This window comes from Rhamphochromis sp. 'chilingali' (assembly GCF_963969265.1).
Source record: "Rhamphochromis sp. 'chilingali' genome assembly, chromosome: 1".
Lineage (NCBI taxonomy): Eukaryota > Metazoa > Chordata > Actinopteri > Cichliformes > Cichlidae > Rhamphochromis > Rhamphochromis sp. 'chilingali'.
Genome location: NC_137929.1, coordinates 29,378,736 through 29,403,641, shown reverse-complemented (window position 1 = coordinate 29,403,641; position 24,906 = coordinate 29,378,736). Strand labels below are relative to the sequence as shown.

The window sequence follows — 24,906 nt, the reverse complement described above, 5'->3', positions numbered from 1 at the left end:
GAAGTGCTTAAATCTCACTGATACAATTAACAAGTCAAACTGCGAAATAAAAACAAGGGCTCCGTTCGTGAAACGCGATTTTAATGAATTATACTGCACACCACGGTCACTTAAGAAATCACGGTGAGTCAGAGCCTGCTCGTTCTGAGGGGAGGGAAAGCTCACCAACTGAAATCAATGGGCAGCATTTATAATGCATGGGCAGCATCTACACTCCCAAGGGTCACATTAAATTCAAGGGAAGCTGATAACAATTGACTGAGGTAGCTGCCAACTGCAGGTAGATTATGTATAGTTACGTGTCTGCTTCCTCATTGTTGAGGCTCACTCTAATTCGCTACCTCTTCGCCTCTCTGTATCCCTGCTTTAGCTGCCGTAGATCCCCCCCACCCCCACCCCACCTCACCCACTCCCCCGTTCTTTTCTTCTCACCTTTCTTTTTTTTAAGCCCTCATCATTTCTATCATCTTCTTTATGCTTTCCCTGTAGCTCCCATTTCTCTCTCACACCGCTCTGGCATACAAATGAGAAGAGATGATGAGGGATGTATAGCATTGAGCACTACAGTGCATCCCCACAAGACCTTCTCATACACTGGCCCTAATTGGTCTTAATTGGAGAGGGACGAACACTGGGATACGAGTCTGTAGGTTAGTCTGCGCCGCATGCACGCGTACTCTTGTTTGCAAGCTTTTGTCTGTGGACATATTTATTAAAAAACGGGGGGGGGGGGAAAGAAAAGCACAAACAAAACAAGTCGATGAACACATAGCCTCGAGTATAAAGCATTCAGCTAAAGTGGTACGCGGCACCTCGATTTTAAATTTTCATACGTGGGTGTATGCAGGCTCATGCGTTTGAATATTTATGTAAATATCATGTTTTTGTAGTCCTCGGGCCCTAGATTGCTTCTCAAGCCACAGCCAGATTTCTGTGTTATCACATGATCTCACCAACAAGCCAAGCTCAGAGAGGCTTCTCTAAAAGACAAACAAAAAAAAGCAGCCAACGCCAAACGTGCAAAAACCTATGGTCAAAAAATAAAGCTGTCAAAACACCACATTCACACCACAACTCCCTCTTCAGAGCTGTTTACCTTGGTAGAGCAATATCATTATTACTATCACACACGTCTTTATTTAGAATGCATATATATTCCCACCATGATGACCAACCTTGCAACAGAACATAAAAGTCAATAGAGGGGAAAATTGTATGGGTAACACTAGTGGGACTTGACACGTAGGTCCTTCACGAGGGTGCACGGCGCGTGCATCTACAATCGAGGCATTTAGCATTTTTCTTTGATGATAATGTCACACGCAGAGGCGCGTTTGTTCTGTGAAGGGCTACCGGCGCAAGGCCACGGAGAGAGAGAGACAGATAGGGAAGATGCAAATGAGACGTCATAAAACAGAGGAGTGCGTTCGACAGATCAGGACGCACGCTTGGGTGCTTTTTCCCGCGTGTGTCAAGTCACGTAGAACCGTGACATTTTGGAACGATTTTAGATAAATTGGCCGGTTGTTGAGTCTATGAGAGGTCCTAAAATAAACCCAAGCAACCCAAGAAAAAAGTGAAAGACAATTGGATCTGATTGAGAGCTTAAACCTGTCAGCTTTCTCAGAGTTGTAATGACTCAGGGCTAATCGCTTAGACTGCTAAACAGCAGAAAACTGTGAAAATTACCCTTAAAATTCTCCAGAGCCACGAATCTTTTTGTACTATTGAAAATAGCAGCTCCAAAATAATTAATCAAAACTAATTAATGAGTCATTTTCAAATTAGTTACTTTTTAACTGGATAATCTTTTCGGAGCTAACGTTAACTACGGTATATGTATTTCCCTGTGAGAAAGGGATACTGTGGCTATCCCCGAAGCAGGCCTCCTCTCCGCTTCAAGACCAAAAATCTGCAACTGATTGAACCTGTGGATCGAGTTACAGGTAATTTACTCCTGAATGCAATGGGAAGGGGGTCCCATGTGCAAATGCGTGCACCCCGACCAACCTTTCCTGCCCTTGCCGTCCCCATCCAGTCAAATATGGAACTTGACCCTTTCTGAATTCTGAAGCCGAGCTCCACACTGAATATAACTTTTGGCTTAGCGAGCGAGGCGTGTTTCCAATAAACTCCAACTCTATAACGGTGTGTGTGTGTGTGTTTGTTGGGTGCTGCTCCATGTGAATGCATGCATGCTCTGTGTTTAGGCGAAATTCAATTGTGTGTGTCTCTGTGTATACACGCCCGCGTCTTTACATAGGTCCAAGTGATTATTTGTTCATGTATCACTGCTTTTCGGATGTGTGCGTGCGTGTGTTTCTACGGGTGTGCAAAGGTTCAGCGATCATGTGTGTGCTGGAAGGAGGGGGTGGCTGTGGAGTGCCGCAGTACCCAAGGCGCCGAGGACATGGCTTGACAGGTGTGTGTGAAGGAACCTAGTGGTCTGCAGAACAGCAGCGGGCGGCAGCACAATGTGCCCATTCAGGCCTGGAAGGAGACAACCGAGATATCACAGGACCCCTGTGAGGTGGGGGTGGTCATCCGGGGGCACGGCAACCTTTCACTCTGACTACAGAGAAAGACATAATGGCATCGCCGCAGTAATGGGCTGTGTGACCTCACGCTGGGGAGCTGTCCACTGATATGTGACAGATTGAGGTTGTCTACAGTTTCTGCGCTGATAACTTTGACTCCTCAAGCTAAAAACTGGGTTTAATGTGGACCAACAGGTCTCTGTGTGGATGAATAAAGTGGGCATGTGAGCCTTGTCTTTATTTATGTAACAATGTAGCCATCTTAAACAAAAGCTCAGGGTCTAAATGCTCCAAAAGCGGCTTCTGACAGGTTTTCTTCGCTTGGTTCTGTATGATGTCAGTGAGAGTGGATATTCCCAATATGGCTATCTCCCACAGCGGGTGTCCCACCTACCTGCTGTGGAAACCTTTTGATCAATTTGATGAACGTTAGATAAAAGGAGGGGGACGGGAGCTAAAACAGCTCCTTTTAGACAGTGGATGAACTGAGGCAGCGGTTCTACACCCTACAGGTGAGGCCCAGAGGACAAACACTCCTCACTCCTCCTCTATGTGCACATGTAACCACAGTAATTGGACTCGAGTGAGGACCAAAATAACTGCACCGAGACCCTTCAGAGTAGGTGTGCGTGTCCAGAAAGGTGTCACGTAAATAAGAAGCAACTCGAGTCCACTAATAAACATATCGAGGTGGAAATGAACACAATAGCTGAGGAATTACCAAAGGAATACAGAAAGTGCTTGTTTGTGCAGTTGCATTTCATGTTTTTTGATGTTCGTTGCACAGTCTCAGGTCACGCGGGGAGCAGTCAGAAAGTCACAAGCAGATGGTTTAATCTGCACTGGGACTTTTATTTTGGAAGTTGCCTGTACTCTTTCTGCTTTTCCTTTGACTTCCTGCCCTCCTGGTTTGCTCTGTGCAACTTGACTTGGCTTCTGTCACACACACCTGCTTCTGGGACGGTTCTAACGCAGACATTTACAGCCAGTGTATTGAGTGGGCACAGTTACCTCCAATACTCATGTCAGAACTCAAACGCAACACTGAAGCACCCAGTGAATTCCTTGGATCATACAGATCAGACTAAGATTGGTAACTTGAACTCGGAAGAGCGAATAAGTGCGCAGTTGTACACTTCATCATAATATAGCACAGTTTGATTTCCATTTCATCCATCCACAATATGCAGCAAGGCCTAAAGTCCAACGTACACCATCAGTTACTCTCCAAAACACTTCAACAACTAATGTAAGTGCTTTGACTCATTTCCAGCTCGGCGTTCTCGCCTTATTTACAAGGAGGACCAAAGTGACAGCACAACGCACACCAGCGCGCACGCGTACACAGACAGATCAAAGCAACTCGCATGACAAACCACTGTGATACACAAGCTAACGGCAGGATGTGACAGAAATGGGCAACGCGCGGAAGAATCGCACGACAGTGTGGTCCATACGTCTTTAACGCACATCTGACAAGAGCTTTTAAAACGCTCGCACGCACACGCGCGCACACAGACACAATGCCACCAGCACTGCTATCCATGCAGAAAATTGGACAGCCATCCTTCAGCTCCGACATAAATCTGTGGGGTGGCAAAACGCATCGGAGAGCAATATAGCATAGAACGAGTCTCCGCTGAATCCAAAAAAGTAATTGAATCGGGGATGAATATAGACGGGGTGGGATGAGAGTTGACGGAAAACATGTCTTTGGAATTTGATGCTCGGCAACACAACGTTTACAGGGAAGATGCGGGTAGGTGCTGTGAAGGGATCAAAGGGCAAATTATCACAGAGAACGGGAAAGTAACCAGCGAGTTTGAAAGGTTTTTGTTGTATGTGCTGTTTGTCCTTCGTCCCGATAACGCGCCTCTTCTGTAAGATTTCCTCTGCTGCTCAAAATATCCACTATCAGCCGATAACCTTAACCTAGATACAATGTTGCCACGTACTGAGCGGCAAAGGTCTCTTCCTCCGAGTCCCAAGGCTACCTGCCAGCTAAATCACATTTGTAGGGTCATATTAAACATGTAGCCCTGAGGGGAGAAAAAGCCCAGCAAATAATGATGAGCATTTTTCTATTACTGAACGCCTGCATTGCATTATTTCCATGCTTCTGCGGTACCATGTGGCGATGGACTGTTTTATCTTACTATATGGGCTGTAGAAACAGGTTTAATTCTTCGCCAGCACAGGAGGAGATAAGCTCCAAGTTTTCATCAGGCCACCTGCAAAGACCAAATGTGACTGGATTCAGTGAAATGAAGAAAAAAAACCCCAGTTGCTAGTCTGGGCAAAAAAAAAGTTAGAAGACAGGGCGGCACCGATTCTCTACCTTACATGCATTTTCTCTACGGGGTATTGAACAAAACAAGGATAACCTTTACAATACAATCTAAAAGTGCCTTTAACCCCTCCTCCCCAAAACCCACCTGTAATGCCAGACTGTCACTGACAAGAAACAAGAAAATATCATGGACGTGAGCAGCAATCTGTTCAATCGCAAACTGAAGACATACTGATGTAAAAGCTGCTCTTTGATGCAGGCAGCACATGTGCCATATCTACCTGTTTTCGGTAAATGCAAAAAAAGCAAACACTGCATCTGGTTTAGCCAAATATCCTCAGTGCACAACGAAGTGTTTGCCGTTTGCTTGGTGGATGGTTGTGTTGGATATCTGACTTTATCAATTAAAGACAACATTTCACCTCCAGCCACAGACCTGCAATTTCCCTTTCATTAACCGTAATCCTTCTTAAACTACGACCATGTGTTTTAATTGTCTTGCCCCAAAAGCGTTCCGACATAACCAAGTATTCATCCTTCATGAAAGTTCATTTCCCATAACTACGAAACATGTAATAGCTGCCAGGTGCAAAGTTAGCCAAAATAAATTACTGAACATTTAAATTAAAATACTTTAAAAAGAAATAGCATTGTATAACTAGCCAATGTTCCAGAGTTTCACGAGTTCTTCCAATGTGCTCACATTTCAAATTAGTACATTTTACCCTTTTATTTATTATTATAATGTGATAATAATTGTACAATGAAGTGAATATGGAATAGCGACAAATGTGGTGTTAAGATTAGTGTTTTTGTATCTATAGGTTTACAACTATAGATGGTTGGATGGTTGTGTTGGATATCTGACTTTATCAATTAAAGACAACATTTCACCTCCAGCCACAGACCTGCAATTTCCCTTTCATTAACCGTAATCCTTCTTAAACTACGACCATGGGTGGCTGTAGCTCAGGTGGTAGAGCAGGTCATCTACTGATCGGAAGGTTGGTGGTTCGATTCCCGGCTTCCCCTAGTCTGCATGCCAAATATCCTTGGGCAAGATACTAACCCGAAATTGCTCTCCGATGCATCCATCGGAGTATGAATGTGTGTGAATGTCAGTTGTGCTTGTGTGAATGGGTGAATGCACAAGTTGTGTAAAGCGCTTTGAGTGCTCAGAAGAGTGGAAAAGCGCTATATAAGAACTAGTCCATTTACCATTTAATACCAATATTTAATAAGTTAAAAATCAGCTATATTGGACTATATATACCTATATGTCAACTTGTGTTTATGGTGTTACAAACGCATGTCGCCAACATACCCCTAAAACGACTGAAATTGGCAAATAGCTAAAATCAGCAGATAATATGGGTCAGGCCCTAGTTCTGCTGTAACACTGCACAACTCCTAACTACAGAGTTTTCGTGATGGCCGATTAATTTTCCACGGACTTCACAGGAAGTGAGTGGTTGGCATTAAGTGCCCTAAATATGAAGTGTTCACTCAGCCCAGGCAGCTCTTGCCTAACATATGTCTGAGACGGACTAGCTGCTGGTCCGTGCGAAATATAAGAAAAGATGCTGGTCCTCCAGGAATCGGGTTTGTGGACCAGACGACATTTTAACTGGGCGTGATAACTTGTTCCATCCACGCAGCTGAGGTAACAGGATAGCGAGACACCAAATGGCAAAGCTTTCCACAGGTCTCAGAAACTGTTGACTGTCAGCATCTTTCTCGGTTTCAGTTACATGGGTTACGCATAGGTCGAGAATGAAATTTTAAAACAAGGCTTGTAGGTCGTAAGATTGGTTCAGCATATTTTGAATTCCATTAAAATTGTATATGAAAACAAACTGCCGGTGCATGGTAACAGACACAACCAGACAGATGGCTGCCAGAGTGGGGTTTCTTATGCATGACGAATTGCCGCATCTGTTGGTGTGACTGTGCAAAGCTCGCGGTCGGGAAAAGTTCTCAAGAAAACAGGAGGAAGCGTCATCTGAAAACAGGCAAACAAAAGATACACTTGTCGTCTGACTCCGACGTAAAAGCTCTTTTTAGAGTCGTGTACCACAGCTGAGTCGGACAGGACTCCTACGAGAACCCGAGGGCACTCAAGGTGGCAGTAACTCTCCAGATACCCAGGTGAGATCACCAGACGCCGTGTCTGAAATGGGCACGAATCCTCAGGGTAAACGTGCAGAAAGAACTCGAGGGATCCATCCACAAGCTTTGTCACACGTTGTCATCCAAGTTACAAAAATCCCCACGAACGGTTGGCCAAACTTTGTCAGATGTCAAAACAGATCACAAAAATCATCAAAACCCCATCGAGATAAAGTGCTCAGGTGGCATCTTTCCAGACCTGAGTTCCTTTTCAATTCAGTTGTACTCCCTAATTGGATAAAAAGCATTGTTTGATGTGCATGCTCTTATTGTATTACAAAAGAAAAAGAAGCAGGAAAGTCATACATGAAGCCCACCTTGTTTGTCTGCAGTGCGGCGATAGCGAAGGTTACAATTGTCTCTGCCTCCCTCAGAGGCGTCTGGAGATGCAGGGCGAAAAAATCGATGCACAAAAAGCACTTCATTCCAACTCAGTTTCAACCTTTACTGTCAGTATAATTAAAAGTGGCTTCTATGGACATTCCAATCCAAATTTCTCCATCAGCTGGATGTATCCTGCTCCAAGTCATCAGGACTAAATTCAAAGGGGAAAAAGGCTTCCCACAGGAATGTCATGGCATCACGTATGAAGGACCCGTCATTATTGAAGGTTGGTTATCGTCCAGCTGTTTGGTGACTGGATGTGTACAACAGCACCAAGAAATGGAAAAAGAGGTCAAGACACTGATGATATTAGCTGCTTCATTTTAACTCCTGTATTATTATCACAACAGGAATCTGTGACCTCAGAAAGCAATCGGAAAACCCGCAAAACCTTGTTTGTCGTGTTTAATTCCTATCAAAGCGACAGAAAAAGTGTGAAGCTAATTTTTTTTATTTACACGCGGCGTCCAACACTGATAACACCAGCTGAGAGACAGAAATTACCAAATTACCTGTGTGTCATGGCTGCATCCAAGCTGCTGGACCAATTATTTCTGCACTGCTGCAATTGCAAAGGCCTCTCCAGCTGTGTTTGACACAAAGCTGGCTTAGGGAGGCTTACTACTGACCAAAAACATAAACAAGATTACAGGAGCCTAACCTTTCAGAGCGCTCATGAGTGACAGCACAACTCACGCTAAATGGACCTTTGGTTTGGCGCTGTCAAAAGGGGCGGATTGTCTCTTCAAGACGAGACAAAAACGCTTCGGGATTGAACAGTCGGGCAACGGCAGAACAAGGTGATCCTTGTTGTCCATACCGATCGATGACGGCTTGTTCATTAGCGGAAACTGCACAGCACACAGAAATATTAGAAAAAGACAACAGCAGGTGTAATAAAACAGGATTACAGATGACTGCCGAGCTCCAGCATTCCACTGATTGCTTCCAAAGCAATAACTACTACCTTATTAATCATTAAGGGCAAAATGAATTCCACAAAGGGTTGACCTACATTGACCCGAGTTAACTCAGTTGTCTGCAGTTTCACAATTTCCCCAAGCAGGACTAGCATGCTTACTGTGTTAAGCTATTTGCTCCATGTCAACCTGACTTTTAGCTGCATTTATTATGTATGAGAGGGTTAAAAGGGGTCCATGAGAAGATTATAAAAGCTTAACATTTTGATGAGATTAATCTAGCTATCAATCTTTGCATGCACAGGGTAGTGAACCAATTATGATGTGGAAGTCAGTGAACAAATAACGTTTCCATCTTTGCATGACTGTATGTTCTGAACAGCTTCAAACGCATTAATTGGAGGGAGCATTATTCCTCTGCCATCCACCCTTAAGAAAAATTTATATCATAAGCATGTCAAGTGTTCTCGCGAGGAACAGAGAAGTGGAGGGGATGTGGGGAAGGGTCGGTGCTCGCAACTAGCGCACACTGTCAGAAGATAGAGAATCACTGTGGAGAGCAGGAAGGGGAGTGGATGTCATTTGCCTGGAGAGGCCGATCTGACATCTCAACTCCCACTGTCTGTCAGTCTGCCTTCCCCGTGATGTATGGATGTTATATGGCACCGCTCACCCAGCAGAACCAGTCAATACTACCATGCTGAGGAATGTTAGAGCATGAGACAATGGGAGCCTGTGACCCTTGTTATGGAATGACAAAACTCCGAGAGGGTGGGGGGGGGGGGGGGGGGGGGCTGAAGCGATCTGGGCTTACGAAGAGGAGGGGGGAGGGAGGCTGTTTCATCATTCAATATCACATAGTCTGCAGTCCTGTGGTGGCATTTGAGAAATTGCACGTTGGAAAACAACTAAACAAAAACGGCTTTATGGATGCCATCTGTGGCTGCGTTTAGGTTGGTTTACTGGCAATAATCCAATGTGTATTTTAAATACAAAAATAATAGAAATCAAACATTGTCGGGTAAAGAGAAAGGGAGGGGGGGACCCAACCCTACTGGGCTTATTTTCTTTATTGCTTCTGGTATTTGTGTCTCCAACCAGCCTCCATCAGGACAGAATCAGGCTTTCAATGTACTGCATTAAGAAGTATTACAAAAAGACTGGATTACGTGAGGAAACAACATCGTTTAAATTCATCTGTGTGCACAATCTGTAGTACTACATCTGAAATAAGAACTTAACTAAGAAGGAAAACATTTTTGCTCTGCGTTTTTAGCCACATCGCAGCTAAAAAGTCACATTTCTACTTGCAGTCGTTAGGCGAAATGCTGAAAATTACCAAAAGGGACACAAAGTGTCGATTTCTTAACTGATCGCACACGTCGCCTATTAGGACCCCCGAGATGTGTTTGCTCGTAACGGAAGAGAGGGGTGAAAAATTCTGCACGCCACATAAAACGCCCGATACGGCCCTCGAACCGAGGTGAGGTCTCTGCGCATGCAGGCGACAAGCAAAAGACCCCCGTTTCTCCAGCTCGTAGCCCACGGGGGCTCTGTTCCTGCCTGCACGCCAGTGCCGTTATCTGCTGCTTATTATTTGGCTGAATGAGCCGGAGCGGGGCTCATGGGGCTCGCTTCTGACATAATGACTGATTACAGTCTTGTGGCTCCCTTCTAAGAAATCCCACTGTTGCCACCATTGCGCCAAGGCAGCTCAACATCACACAGGCGAGACCAATGTACGAGTGGAATCAGAGGAGGACGGGGGTGGCTGTTTTTTTTACAGTGACAGCATAACTGTTACCCAGTCACTGAGCTGTCATGACTGACAGAGACCCCGGTGGACACCTGGGTCATCAACCTACTTGTCATCAGGTGTCTTGTTAACAAGCACCTCTTGAAATAATAACTAGACTGCAAAGAAGAGAAAAAAAGTGGCTAAATAATATTCTGCATTTTTTAATTGGACCTCGAATAGTTAGGCTCTTCTCCTTCCTGCAGGAATGTGATACATACTAATGCCTACCGACATCAAGCCCATAACATGAGCCTTCTATGTCTGGAATGAACCATCCGCAAAGCACAAAACCTTTTATTTCCGAAGGCACAATGCATTCTCACTTGTGAATATGAAATACAGATGCCTGTGTGACAGGAAGTCGGAAAACAACACAGAACAGGCGCTGTCAATAGCTACCGTTTCCAAACAAGAAGAGTCACGCTGTCAGCACTTTTCAAACGCCAGCTTTCAGGCAGTCAATTAGGTTCAAGGTGAGACAAAAATGTGTTGTCATTTAAACGGTTTTGCTCCATTGGGGCGGTGCATCAATTCAGTCATCTCCATTCCAGAGGTGACAAAGGGCTGGCAGGGAAGTTTATATTTGCCAGTAGATACACAGTTCTGCTGTCATTACACCAACCTGAGATGAAGTGGGGATTTGCAGGTGCGCACATTTAAAATGCGCCATTCCCTGCGAGCAAAGCTTCATAAAGACGGGAATAAAAAAACAAAAAAAGGGGGGCTACCGCCGAGGAAGCTGCTGGCTGAGGTGCAGCGCCGGCCCCCTCCTACTCCCACGCTCCTAAACCCAATCCCGTGCCATCGATTAGGAAAAAATCAATTTAAGTCACAAGCTCAGAGAGGAGACGCTAAAATGCTGCAATACATTTTGAAGTTGCAAATGGAATGAGGTTTTGATGAACTCCACGAATTCACCTTGGTTTAATAAATGACAAATATGCCCTCTCTTAATTAAGAAAAAGAGAAAACGACCCTCGTGCGATAGAAGCATAAATCTTTCAGCGCGGAGCTATCCACGTGTATGAAAACACTTTAATTATCTGCCTTCAAAGAAAAAAAATAGCGTCTACTCTCAGGAAATCTTATCAGGTATGAATGGAGAAATGGTATTTTAATTTAAAAACATTAAGCAGGATATTGTAATGCACATTTCTGCGAGGCATTCATGTTTTGTGTTCAATTACAAGCTCTTTTGAACTGAAAGCATGTCAGAAAAAAAAATGTTATAATGGATTTTTTTATAACCCACAGATAACAGCGTAACACTATTAAAATTTATGTTTTTCAGTTTGCTCGGATCTTTTCAAAGATGTTGAACTGAAGCGTGGATAGATACCTGAACCGGCATACTAGCCTTGAGCCCGAGGACCCGAGGGTCGGAGGGTTCGTCTGTGCCAGGCGGGCAGGCGATTCAGTGCCTCACAACAAAGAAGCTCAAAACAGCTACAAACAGAGAGCTTAAGGAGACGAAACAACCCAAACTCGACATCGTTTAAATGGCACATGTACACGTCTGTGCCCAGAGGTCCCAATTACTTGTGGTACTTCTAGAGTTGGCGGAAGCACCTTTAGCTATCAGGGTCTTTTTCTGTGGGACAAGCTCCCAGGTTGGATTCAGGAGGCAGACACCTTCTTTACCTTTAAAAACAAGCTTCAGACCATCCTCAGGGCTGGACTTTAATCCTCGCTGCCATAAACTCCTTGAGTACTTCTCCGCATACATCCTCATTCTCTTTTGTCTTTTTTTCCTCACTCCTCAAGCCGGTCATGGCAAACCGATGTCCCTTACTGAGCACAGGGGTCTTTTCCCATCAACGCAAAGTCTGTCGCCAAGTTGACTCAGAGAGGACTGTCAAAGCACCGGGGTTCGCTTTCTAACACTGCAGGACGGATTCAAGAGACGAGTACAGTTGTCCCTCGATATAACGCGGTTCACCTTTCGCGGCCTGACTGTTTCGCGGATTTTTTTGCTTTTTTTTATTACAGTGTATTGCGTTCTGCGTCCCAATCGGCTGTAGACCACCGTCAAACAATCTCCTCTGTGCCGTGTATCCTGTACAGTACAGAATGGGGTCAGCTTGGCAACTTTACAAAAATCTTCGATCGCTAGCAGTGCGACTCCGAAGTGCTGTACCGCATGTTTGTAAGTTTTCTCCTCAACAAACACAACAATGTCTACGAAACGTTTTGCACCATCAAAGGCACCTGCGGTAGCACCCTAAAGGCAGTGGAAGATGCTAACCATTGCACAAAAAGTAGGACTTCTGGACATGCTAAAGGAAGGTACAAGTTAACGTATTTTTCGGATTGTAATATAATACTGGACAAAGGTTTGAACTTGGCTACTTTGCAGATTTCACCTATTATTTTTAAAATGTAACTCCCGCGATAAACGAGGAACGACTGTATTGTTAATTTTATATCACTTCCTGGTTTATTTCTTGATTCATCATCAAAAAACATGAATGCAACCAACCATTTAGCGATACCCCTTTTTATTCAAATGGCTAGACTGAGAGGGGGGCTAAGTTGTTATGTGCAAATCTGCACCTGATATTTGCAGATACAGCAGCCAGAGAACAAGGAAGCTATCTTCATCTCTCTTTGCTGGCCAATTAGTGGTCAGATCAGGAGGTCCCGATGGTTTAGGGAGGCGTAAATACTAACCGTCCATTTCCATTCATTTGTATGCGGCTGCAGGTGCACTACCTTATTATGTATTCAAGCCCAAACCTGCCTCCCAAACAGGCCATAAATTAACTTCTTTTAGGGCTTCGGTCTCAGAGAAGCATTGCATCTTTGTTTGAAATCCTCTTCCCTCGTCTAAAGTTCACAAAGGAAGGGGTTGAGGAGGGGACTTCAGAACAAAAGAAAGCTATCGATATAGTAGCAAAAAAACTTTGGTGCTATACTATAAAATGCACATAGACAAATGTATCAGATTTTACAGAGTAGTAAAGAGGCTGATGTACTGCGGCTCCGTGAGGCTTTGTCAGTTTGATAGCTTTTGGATACCTTTTAACACCACCGACAGGGTCGTAAGAGTGGCTTGGCTTGCTTTAAATGCTAAGTTGACATTTTTGGGTCCATATCTGCACTCCAGACGAGAATCTATCCTTTTTCCCCCTCCCTCTTAAACCTTCATTTTCCCCGGTCCGGGTCTGCCATCGTGGGCCTCGTGTTAACAGCGCCGTACGAGAAACCGCTTTTTATGGAGATACAGATCCAGTGAGTGCTTACTTCATCAAGTAAGTAGCGACTGATTGGACTCTTCTGCTGTTCAGTGGTCATGTACTGCAGCCGCTCTTATCTGCAAGCATTACAAGAAAAACAGAAAGCACGCATTCTGCATTTATATCTGCGGAAGCTAGTTAATGTTTTGTGCTCGCGCCTTCTTGTCATGCAGTCTTTGTATCTGTGCCTGCAGAGGTTGTTGAGTGTTAAAATGTGCCTGCTAAGTGTTTTGACCCCCCCAGGGACAACTTAACTAAGTGTCAAATTAAGGGTGCAGGGTTGGCTTGCAGATAATTAAAACTGCAGTCTGAAAAACATAAGAATTTTTTAAAGCGCACTGACACCGGTCACGGTAACGTATAAACTCGAGCTTGACAGCGAACCAGCCTTGCAGGCCTTTATTAAAATTGAATGCATAAATTAATGTGACATGCCAGGGCAATTCAAAGCACAGCCGAAGACTGGGGTGTTCCGCCAGTGCGGGAGCGGAAGCAACACTGAAGCAACAGTCGAATTCACATGCAACCGGTGATCTTCCGCCTACCTAAGAACTGCTCAACGTCCTTTTCCTATTCACCGGATGAACGGGGGCGTGCCCACCCACTCTTTTCTATACAATTTAGCAAATACTACTATGAAAGGGTGCTCCTGTGGAAATATAAGCAGGCCTACGTTGTGACAGAGTTATCAACAGCAGCACATGAACCAGCTTGCACTGTTCTCTAAGATAATTTGCCAAAGACACTGAGGCAGACCACCCAGCTATATTAACACCCACATAAGCAAAGTTTCTATGTAGGGAAACTGCAAAATATCCTGAGAAATCAGAAAATGATGCTACTACAGGTGCATTGTTGGAAAATTGGTCGGGTTTACTAAATACCAGATGAACTCACTAATCCAGAAATAGATGTTTTTGCCTCACCCTGTGTTTTTCTGACATGTATTTTACTATATATCTAAAAAAAAATGGTAAAAGTGTTATGTTTCTACACTGCAATAAATACACAAAAAAGATAATATTGATGCCTTGCGTTCAAACCCTTCCTCGAGTAACCTCTGCTAAAACTTTGCTCTTGACGTAACAAATATTGATGCATTTCCCTGCATCCTACAACTATAGCGGCATTTTAAAAGGCATCTAAAATGCTCTCAAACACCGGGGTCACTGTCTCCACAGCTACGCAGAATCAGGGAACTAATTGTCCGTCCTTTCCATCGAGCACCAGCTGAAGTCTCCATTTCAACTCTAACCCCATTTCCTACAGTTTAGTGTTCATGGGGTTGTGAAAGCTTGTGTCAAAACCTTTGTGTCCAAGCTCTTTATGAGACAGGACAGCTAAAGTGTTGAGAGGCACGGACCTCAAGGACCTTTCCGTGGCCATGTGCCTCCTTTTTTTTTTTTCAGCCTTTGCTTTTCTTCTTGTGTGACATTCCTGACAGAGAAAGGGCCCCAGCAGACTGACCTGTCTCACTCCTAACAGCATGATAACTCCAGTCTTGGGGACGTTTGAAAAACCAAGAGCCCTGAGGAATGTGAATCCGCTCCAGCGGGTGGCCAGCTGGTGATTTCTTTATTTACTTTTAAAGGAAACAGGTTTAAATAAAGTAAAGACAAAAAACCCCTGCACATTTGGAAACTGTATCTAGACTACATATGTGTGTTTATAGGATTATACAGGAGACACAGCTACCTATCATTTAAAACACACAGGAGAAAAATCAGCCACCAAATACAAAACTCCCTGAAGATGTTCGTGTGATGCTTAGCACGTCAGCATCCAGCCGCAGGGATAAACAATCATTCGACTGCAAAATAGGTTTTTTAAATCCATCACTTAGACAGCCTTTATGAGAATTCAGAAAGCTCTTCTTCTGTAGTGTCCTTATTTTAAAAAACACACTTGTCATGGATTTTATGCAGTTCTGAGTTATGCTTATGATAGGTAGGAAAAAAGGTATACTCTTCAAACATCTGTGTCAACCTGCATACAAAAGCTGCAGAATCAGTGCTGACCAGCAGTCCAAAGAACCAAGTGTTGCTAATTACACTATATGTTCATCTAATTAACCATTTAGTGCATCTGTGGTTTGAAACCAGATGGGCTACATGTGACCCTCCTACCAGCTAACAACAGAGAAGACTGGAAAAACGCTGCCTGGACTGATGAGTCTCGAGTTTTGCTATGACATTCGGATGGTAACGTCAGAATTTGGACGTAAACAACATGAAAGCATGGCTCCATCGGTTGAGGCTGGTGTTGGTGGTTCAATGGTGTGGGGGGATAATTTCCTGACACACTTTAAGTACTTTAGGGTGTTCCTCCATGCTGTCTCCATGCTAACACATTTGCCTTACATGCGAAAGACCTCTGATTTGAGACCAGGAGATACAAATCCAGCCTCAGGTGGGGTTCACTAGCTAGTGCACTTCCTAGTGCGGCTCAAAAGTTAGGATAAACGGGATGGTTACATCAGGAAAACCATCAGGTGTAAAATCTGTACTGTTGGAGCAGCTGAAACTCTGGACCTACTTGTACCAATCAAATTGTTGAAATCCTGCCGTCACCTGAATGCTGTTGCTGATCATGCCTATCCCTCCATGACTGCAGAAACTATTTCCTTGAACATAACATCGAGTCACCAGATCTCAGTCCGATAGAGATCTTTTGGGATGCCTCGTAGATTTGCTGTCATTTTCATGTCAACACGGACCAAAATATCTGAGGAATATTCGCAGCACCTTGTTGACTCCATGCTGTGAGAATGAAGACAGTTCTGAAGGCTTAACCTAGTACTAGCCAGGTGTAAACTCAGGCTCTTTGTCCCACAGTGTGTCTTTGTCCTGTCTCCCTCCCCTCATCTCCAGCCTGTCAACAGATGGCCATCCCTCCACGAGCCTGATTCTTCTGGAGGCTTCTTCCTGTTAAAAAGGGAGATTTTCCTTCCCGCTGTCTCCAAGTGCTTCCTCACAGTGGGAGTTTTTTCTGTTACTGTAGGGTCTTTACCTTACAATATAAAACACCTTGAGATGACTGTTGTTGGGATTTGGCACTGCATAAATAAAGCTGAATAGAATTATTACTAAGGTGTGCAATGACTGTCATTGTCATGATTTCACCCAGCTCGTTCTTATAGATGTTGCTGCGCTATCCCCCAGCTGTTTATTACATCAATTGAGCTTTCCTATTGGTGGTGCAAGTATGACCACAGAAGGCTTATGAGGGCATGTAATTCTAGTGGGAGCTCCATGGGGAGCAGTTAGCCTCAGCAAGCCCACAGAACTCTGGACTAAGAGCACCTTTTCCTCACTAGATTTACTCTTCATAGCCTTTTCGGACCTTCCCCCCCCCCCAAAAAAAATAGCACATAGCAAAAATATCAGTGGGCAGTACAGCAGGGCTCTTTCTGTACTGTACAGTAAGTAAGCCCCCAGACTTTTAGTATGAGCAAATATCAAAGCACAGCCATCATCTTGGATGATAACACGGTTTTAAAATCACAAGGCTTTCTAAAGCTTCAGATATTTTGTCGTATCTCCAGGAGCCCCAAAACAATGGACAGCTGCAGTCATTAGACTGACAGAAAACACAACTCTCAACTTGTTAATCTCAGTTTCCATTTCCAGTCCGGCAGCGCCTCCAACGCTTACCGATTTCCATGTGGGAAGGAGATTTTTTTGTCTGTGTTTTTTTCTCCACTGAACCAATCACCAAAGACCAAACTATTCTCCTGGAATTTAACATCACTTTAAGTTAACACTGATGTCAACATAGCGTCGTGTCGGGGTTTTAAGAGACGAGCGTGTACAAACAGCTCAGGATCTTCCTCCGTTTGCCGTTCAGTCGCCGTGCCTCGGGGGTGCCAAAAACAAGCAAGCACCGACGGTTTAAAATATCCCTGTCGCAGCAGACAGCTTGATAATGCTTGACAATGGATTTAAAGGTCTGGGTCCAGGCAAACAATCTCATCTAGCCCTACAGTAATTGCTAGTTGCCAAAAAAACAAGTGTTGTGTTTTGCCATCTCCACCTCTTCCGATTTCTCCTAAATAAATAATACAAATAAATCCTCTCCTCCATTAGCGCTAATGTACAAAATGAAAAGAAAATCACAGTCAGAGCTCTGGTCCCACTGTGCACTGTTTGTATGAGCGCAAAAATAAAGAAACAAAGAAAAGAAAATATAACTGTGACCTCTGCTGCTGTGCAGGTAGTACGTGACCTTGAGCATTATTCAGGTTTGCAGTTTCAGTCTGACGACTACACCACAGGCAGTTGTGTAAGAGAATAAAGAGGGATTCATTTACTCAGTGATTCTGCTGTAGTGCTTCTCAAATAAGGGTCAATTAGTACAGCGTTTGGAGTCTTTATCGCTGGTTTTAACTTACCACCAGAGGGGTAGCTTTTACAGCACAAGTCCAGCATCTCTAGAGTCTAATTGATTTCTTGAAAGCCAGAAAGTTTGCACTTCATTTTTAATCCTGTTTCTAGCAGGGATGCACCGATATATCGGTATATTTATATAATCCTCGCTGACTGCAACTAGAAGATGTTTACCAGTGGCTCTGGTTTGTGTTAAAATGCCCTAAATTTGAATGCAAAATCACAAAAGATGTTGACAAATGCAACTCTCCGGAGAGTAGAGTGGGTTTTTTTCCCCCCCCAATTGATACACCAGTAAAAGCCCTCGCTGTACATAATATGAGCCTGCATAAGCTAACCTATGAAGAAAATTGAGAGGCCTATATCTCCATTCATACGCCAACGAGAAATTGGATTCCTCCCGACTGGCAATTGTGTCCAAAAAGAAAGAAAAAGAAAAATCAAATCAAATAAATGGAGCTGCCTAAGGAGAGAAATTCTCTTGCTGAAAAGCTACACAACATCAGCGGAGTTTTAAAAAAACAGGGTGGGGATGGGGGCATCATAGAGATCCGACAAAATGAGAAGGGGGGGAGCTTTCCAGCAAGGGCACTGAATTAACCCATATTAGTGTAATACAATGCAACAGGAAGAAATATGTGCCAGCACAAAGTGTTGGGCTCACACTGTGAGGAAAAAAGAAAAAAAAAAGCACGATGGAGTGAGTCACTCAGCAGACAAAAGCATGCATGAATTTGTCTCTCACGCCGCCTCTAATGAGTCATGTCAGTGGTTTTCAAGGTGAAGGGTTGTGATCATTCCCGGGAAAAATAAAATAAAATTAAAGAAAATTGATTTAATTTCTAAGAGCTTAGGAAAAAGAGGGTTAGGGGGGAAATAATAGCAGATAGCTGAGAGACAATTAAGAGCATAAGAAGTGACAGTGCAGCAGGGCTGTTTCTGTGTCCATCCCTCCCCATCTGGCGTCATCTCCCCGCGTTCCCTTACCCGAGGTAACCGATTCAATCAATACATCAGGCGGCAGCTCGAGTCAAGCTCCATTTTCCTACCGTGACGGCAGCTCAGGGAAAAGCAAGGGAAGAATTATTTTATTTTCATACAGCTCCGTCCCGTCAGGTATCCCACCGGACGTCGGGTTCAGCCGCTGTTACGTTAAATGTAACCTAGTTTATATTCCGCAAGGAGCGACGTTTAGCTGAATCAAGACCGATGAGACACGTGGAAAAACAAAGTGCAAGTTGACATTGCGGTTTAGTCATAAAGCATCGGATGTCCCCTCCAGTTTCCCCTGGAGGAGGAAGGCAAAGTTTTTATTGTTGGTAGAGGAAAACTGACTGTGTGCGTTTCTGTGCACACGCTGTGCATATGTCTGCTTCTCGCCTGCTTGGGGGCATTTTCACCGATGGAGATTATATGACAGATGGTGCTGCAGTCCCCGGCATAATGAATGTAATTGTCAGATAAGGATACAGCCAACAACGGCGTTAATGCCATCCTGAAAAGGAGTTTTTAGGAGGGCTGGGGTGGGGTGCGTGGAAGTTAGTCACAATTCTGAAGTACAAGAAGCCAAAAGCCTGGCTGAAAAACTCATGAAAGATCACCCCCACAGGCCACAGCTGTTATATTATTCAGCATCAAATAGAAGAAGTAGAAGAAGAAGGAAGGAAGAAAATCAAACCATATTCTAAATGATGAATTGGAAATGAAGGGCGTCACTGTGCAGCGATGAGAAAACTTCTGATCCGATTCAAAGCGATGGGCTTAGTTACCTTTTCCGCTTTGATTCTGATGTTGAAAGACAGTGTGCTGTCTTCACATCAAAGAATTCGGTGCAGTGCCCCCCCTCAACCTCAACCCTGCATTTCTCTCACACAGACGCCGGGCAACACGGCTTCCTTCAGCTCAGGACTCACCTTTCTCTCTTTTTACGTGCATGCATAAATTAATCCGTGCATTATTTGCGTGGTTGCTGCTGCTTTGTTTGGTTTTATTTCCCCGCGCTGCAGCACACGTTCAGCTGCAAACACTGACACTTTTAGAAAATGTAAACAAGTCATGCTGACTGAGAGTGGAGGTATATGAAGATCCCGCACAGCCTACGCCAATAAACTGCATATTTCGCTCTTGAGGCACAGTCTACCTATTATAAAATATTTAGACCACTCACACCACTGCATCTACCCTCACACAACACAGGCCTATTCGGGCATCTTTGAAAGACACACACACGCACAGTTCAGCCCTTGCAATCACGTCTCAGCTGCATCCCATTCAAACCACAGCGAGACATCCTCCTTAAATCATGAGGCAAAGAAACTAAGAAAAAGAAAACTTCATTCATAGGAATGCAGCGGATATGCAACTTATTTAAAAAGACATTTAACAAATGGGGGAAAGCACTACATGTCGTTTTAAGCGCCTTTTGATTGGTATGGAAACCAGCTCACTTTAACCCTCCAACAGGACGTTTAATAAGTCCAAAAATACACGAATAAATAAATAAATAAAACGGGGTGAAATTTCATATTTCCAAATTTCGATCTGACGGGCGCTGATTGCACCTGAACGCACCGATAGCCCGGCTAAAGTAATTAAAGAGTGGAGGGGACGCCGAGGTTGACATTATACATCACACAGAGCGTTTCTACACCGCTGCAGGGGGGCGTCCATTCACGGGGATCATCATCATCACCATCACTCCCATCATCATCATCATCATCATCGCCCCGAAGCCCCCCAAATCTGAAGACAGCGGCGGGTATGCGCACAAACTGACGGCCAAATGCATTTTGAAGAAACACGAGCGTCACACTTACCGCGCATTTAGAAACGGCGGAGGAAATAGCACTCCGTCCTCAAAGTCAGCGTTAATTTCAAGTGTCTTTTCAGGTACAGTCCTTTACTGCACAGCGAGTGTGTGTTTGTGTGTGGGGGGGAAAGAGAGAGACTTGATGGGGGTCGAAGAGAGAGAGGGAGAGAGGAGGGCAGCGATTCCAAAGTGTTGCCTCCTGTCGCTCCGTTCAATATCCCCGTAAAAATCGCCTCTATCTGCCGCTGCTGCTCCACTATCCAGTGATGAAACAGCGGCTTCCTCGCGTTGCATCCACGGTACACTGTCCCCTTAGATCCCTTTATGGCACAAGGCGTCCTTTCTGTGTGCGGGGAGGCTACATCACGTCCCGTAAAAAGCTTGAAAAACGCCAGCAGCCCCTCTCGCCACCATGCGCTCACGCACACCAACACACGATTTAAAATAGAAGAAAAAAAGAGTATCCAGATGAATTTAAGTGGGGGGCAAATGAGGAGTGGGGACAAGAGGAGGTAGGGAAGGGAGGGTATCTTGTGAGAAAAGCTCCACGGAAGAGGTGAGGAGTGTGAAGAAGAAGAAAAAAGAAACAGAAGCTAAGTTGTTTGGGTCCAGAAAAACTGAGCTCTCTGCGACTATGACAAACCAATTGCGCGCACTGGCTGGGAGTAATTCTGTACGGAGACCAAGGGATTTTGGAGAGCCAGTGAAAGGTGAGAGGAAAAACTCGGATGCGGACTGCCGCTCTCGCCGTGTACTCGGGCTCCACCTAGCAGCAAACACGAGATAACATCCTGCAAAGCAAGGGGAAGAAGAAAAAACCCTCCACCTATATCTCGCCTGAGGCTGGCAAGGAGTCCTATGTTATATTACATTCTGTGTGTGCGCCTGTGAATGCAATATTTATAAAGAAATCCTCTGCTTCTCTCTCAGAAGCTTCAGCGATTTTTAAGAATATAACTGGAGTAAGAAGTGTCAAATAAAAGCTTAATGGAGAGAAAGAAGGGGGGAGATTTTAGGTGATTATTAAGAAGAGTAATTCAGACGACTTAGCTGGAGGCTGGTACATATTTATCCCATGTAACTCCAGCTGTTCCCTTTACTTATATTATATAGCCAAGAGTATTCACTCCCCCATTGAAATCATTGAATTCAGGTGTTAGAATGTGCTTCAGCATACCAAGAAATTTTGGGCTATTTCAAAGTCCCTACTTTGTTAGAAAAGTTTGGAAATAGCCCCTTCCTGTTCCAACACGACTGTGCAAGAGTGCAAAAAGCAAGGCCCATAAAGACGTGGATGAACGAGTTTGGTGTGGAAGAAGTTCACTGGCCTGCACAGAGTACTGACCCCAACCCAACTGAACACCTTTGGGATGAATTAGAGCAAGACTGCAAGCCAGGCCTTCTCATCCAATACCAGTGTCTGACCTCACAAATGCGCTTGTGGAAGAATGGTCAAAAATTCTCATGAGCACACTCCTGAACCTTGTGGAAAATCTTCCCAGAAGTCTTGAAGCTGTTATAGCTGCAAAGGGTGGAAACATTATATTAAGCCTCGTGGATTAGGAATGGGGTGTCGCTCAATTCATACGCATGTGAAAGCAGACAAGGGAAAACCTTTGCCAGTATAATGCATTTTAAGCCTCAATCGAAGACAGTTTTACAAAATGTAACCCCGGGGTGGCAGATCGATGTAGAGATTAAAAAAACAAAACACTAAAATCTTTGATGACCTTTGAAAGCAGCCCCAGCTGCACCCCATCTCCAGCTGGAGCCAGCCAGCCACTCGCCCTCTCAATCATCCTATAGCCAATTAATCACTTTAATAATCCTAATTACAATCAAACAATAAGTAATCATCCAATCACTCACCCAGTGCTCCGCTAATGAGCCCATGCAAACACAGAGCTCGTAAAGCACATTTTTGCACTTGTTTCCCGTCTGAAGAACACCTTGAATTCCTCAACACGCCGATGAAAAATAACCGGACTTGCAAAGATGCAGCGTTATCTCTGCCTGGCACTGCTTTCTTTGCGCTCCCAGCGCAAATGGATTTCTTCAGGTAGAGGACTGACCAAAGCTCCCCGACATTACACTTGCATAAAAACCCAGGTAGCTTCAAAGTGACAGCTTAAGTGCCATGCAATACCAGTGCACATTAAAAGCCTACACTTTAGCAGTGGAGCGAACACCACAGCAATACTGGGAGAACCAGTTTCCTGCGGATTAAAAGAATACAGGCCCGATTCAGATCAGATCCTTTTTGTTTGACTTCCGGATAACACACACTTCAGGAGTTAAGTATAAACAGTTTTATCCCAGCACTGGGACAGAACGGCATTTCAAACACATGGAAATGAAGGCAAAGTTAGACTTATTTCTAGTGTTATTGAAGAAACGCGAAATCATGAAAGTGATAAGAAATGTTCACGGACAGCATGAATGTAGCAGTCTCCTTTGTTGAATTTTGAAAAACGAAATGAAAAATAAAATCTGTGCCAATAAAAGTTTGACAAAAAAAGAGTATTCAAGAATTAATGGTATTTTTATTTGATTCTTGTCAGTATTCAGAAATGTTCTCTTGTGTAGCAAAGAAAAAAAGTCAGATCAGACAATGACAGTAATGGACAATAAACAGCAAACTGACAAACGTGTCAAGTAGTCATCCACACGTTTAAAAATACCTTCTGTTTCTTCACATTCACTCTCATTTGTAGCAAGTGTATCAGCTCAGTCCTTACTTTGTACTGAAAGAGATTTCTTTACGCAAATTCTTTGTTAAATTATCCTCAATACAGAGATAACATTATGCTGTTGATAAAAACATTTCATTTCAGCCAAAGCATCCTTCAAGGAATTTTTTTTTATTATTTTTTTTAAGCACGCACATTTATTTTCATATTCCTCTTCGAAAATGCTAAATTAGAATGGGTTCAATTTTGGAGGTGAAGTGCTTTTATTAAATCAAACTCAACACTGCGTAAACATGGTTATCATGGTCCAGATATCAACGGCTGAAATCATCTAATCATAAACTGAACATCTTTCGCATAAGGTGGGCCCTGGGCAATTTTACAACTTTAAAGCCGCTGTGATCATTATTTTTATATTAAGAACTGATCGCACAGCTGCTTGCAAATGCGAGGGGTCGCTTGTAGAGATGAACCCGCGAAGAAACACGGCTAAGATCATCAGATGCGTGCAGCTCTGTGAAGCCTTGGAGTTTCAGCCCATAACCTTACTGTTTTGGTTCACTCTCACAGCTCTCATCAGCCTTGTTTTCAGACACAGCAGAAAGCAATTTCAGTATAAAGGTTTGGATAAAGGAAAAAACTCAACAAAAAAGGTCTGTACAGCAGCTTCCCAGTGCAAAACAAAGGACAGATATATGGAGCATTTAGCTGCTAAAGAGAGAGTGAATATTGGGATAACCTTCAGGGCTAAAGAAAAATACTAATGCATGGGAGCCAACAACTGAAGTTGTTTACCCGAGGCTAGTTTCAAAACCTTAGCTTATCAGAAATAAACACGTTTACAACCTGGTGCAGGAAAATGTTTTGGTCTCTTTGGCTAATAACCTGCTGCATGACAGCTACACAGGGTAAATAAATCTATAACTAACTCCTTTAATTTGTAATAAGTTTGTATTAATCAAGAAAGAGGTATATGTTTTTAAATAAGCAGATGCTAATTTGGTTGCTAGGTGTATGTTAGCTAATTCAGCTAATTCATCCCAGGACTGGACCTCAAGACCATTTTTTGTGTACTTTGTTGCTTTTTAGAGAAATTTAAAGACAATTATCTAACTAGACACATCTTTTTTTTATTTTGCACTTTTATTTAAATATGCCACAAAACAAAGACTATGAAATGTAAATGGGTAAAATATTCAGGAGGAAATGGAGTATGTAGCAAACAGTTTTCCCCCCCGACTGGCTCATTTCAATATCTATTTCCTTGTAAACAGCAACATTTCAGTTCTATCACACTGTGTTATTGTATAATTGTGTGTCTAACATGCTAATGCTAAATATCCATCTGCCAACAGATTTGCTAAATACAGAGAGTTAAGCACCTGAGACACAATCATAATTGAACACCATAAAGTGACGCATGGCACTATAAAAACCTCTGTACAGCTACTCACCATGCTGTTGTAAGAAACTCTTGCCAAATACAAAGCTGTTCAGGAAAATTAAGGCTTATGGGGACAGTTGTTGTGCAAAGTGAATCCAGTAATGAAGAAGCCATTTTGCCCGTTTAACCATGCTACCATGCCTAGGAATTATCTTCTTCACTGCACTCAGACAGCTTATATAGTGTTACTCAGCTGTTTGTGGGGAAGCACATAGAGGTTGGAAAAGTACTATTTGCGTTGTTG

The 24,906-nt window shown here is 43.6% G+C and overlaps 1 protein-coding gene across 12 annotated transcripts in view; it reads right to left on the bottom strand.

The window, feature by feature from the left end:
* LOC308410241 (adhesion G protein-coupled receptor L3) overlaps window positions 1-21,217 on the bottom strand; it is a 267,657-nt gene extending 246,440 nt beyond the window's left edge. For all 12 annotated transcript variants that reach the window (XM_080903456.1, XM_080903455.1, XM_080903451.1 and 9 more), the window contains exon 1: window positions 20,536-21,217. The gene's annotated coding sequence lies outside the window, so the exon portion shown is untranslated. The remainder of the gene's footprint in view (window positions 1-20,535) is intronic.
* Window positions 21,218-24,906: the final 3,689 nt, after the last annotated feature.